This window comes from Microtus ochrogaster, chromosome 16, assembly GCF_000317375.1.
Source record: "Microtus ochrogaster isolate Prairie Vole_2 chromosome 16, MicOch1.0, whole genome shotgun sequence".
In the NCBI taxonomy this organism is placed as follows: domain Eukaryota; kingdom Metazoa; phylum Chordata; class Mammalia; order Rodentia; family Cricetidae; genus Microtus; species Microtus ochrogaster.
In genome coordinates this window covers 34,889,311-34,890,655 of record NC_022018.1, presented here as the reverse complement: position 1 = coordinate 34,890,655, position 1,345 = coordinate 34,889,311, and positions in this window count along the sequence as shown.

Below are 1,345 nucleotides of genomic sequence, written 5' to 3'. Positions count from 1 at the left end.
CTTCCTTCCTTCCTTCCTTCCTTCCTTCCTTCCTTCCTTCCTTCCTTCCTTCCTTCCTTCCTATTTTCTTTCTTTCTTTTGAAGACAGAGTCTCTCTCACAGGGCCCGGAGCTTATCAATTGACTAGGTTAATTGATTAGGAAGCTCCAACAATCCCCTAGACTTCCCCTTCTCTGCCCTGCAGTTACATTTGTGTGTTGCTGTGCTCAGCTTTTGTTGTGGGTACTGGGGATACAAATTCAGTTCCCCATGTTTGTGTGACAGATACTTTTCTGACCTGGTCCTCTCTCCAGCTCATTTTTTGGTATTAAGTGAACAGTGCAAATAAATGTTCACATACACTCAATTTCTGTTGTTTGCTAATGACTGGTCCCTCTGACCAGTGATTTTGCCAGAGGAAAGCCCGGCTAATGCTAAAAGTTGCCAAATTATTCACGCTTACACTGGAGTTCTGGCTCTTGGATCTTGACAGAAGAGGAAGGTTGAACTAGCTAGAGGGAGCTGTGGGGCCAGAGCACCTGCACTGGTGGGTATGTTAATTTGTTTGGAAATATTTATCTATGCACACACAGACTGTGCACTTGATGAGCAACTATATTTGGGCTGCACTTACATGCTTTTTTCCTTCTGCCTTTAATGCAATCAGTGCACATTATAGAGGCATGAATATGCAAATGTTGAATAAAGCTTGAATTTTTTAATTAAAAAAGCTAAATCAGGGGAATTATAAGAACCCAATTTAACATTTTAAATATGATGTGAAATGCTCTCCTTGGTTCCCACTCGTCGCCAGCGATTTTGTTGATATTCAGCACGGAGCTTGATTGTTTGGTCCTGATCTGCTTGAGAAGGAATTGGTGTGGGTTGTGGTGAGAGCAAGGGAAGTGAACGGTGGGGGAGGAGGGAGAGAGGGGAGAGGAAGTGTCTAAGGAGTGACTTTCTCCCTTCCTGGTGGACGCCCTTGGTGCAGAAAGAAGTTTATTGCTTATGTTCTTATGAAGGGTGGGGGCCTCTAAATGCTTATTTGGGGATTAAATTTCTAAAAGAAAGCATTTCCCCCACTCAGTTTTCTCTTAGCTCATAAGAATTACTTTTCAGTTGATGTGGCACAGCAACGTGAACCATCGCATTATTTCTACTCAGGACAAAAGGCGGGCCTCTCAACTCCCTTTTCAAACTTGTAAACAAATGTTCTCTCTTTGGACTTGATTCTTTCCAAAGAGAAAAGCAAGACTGGCTTCTGGCTTGGGATTAAACAGTGCTTCTGCAATCGTCTGATTATTTATTACACACTTCCTCGCGTGGGACGAAGTGCCGTCCATAATTAATTATAAAGACCCAGGCT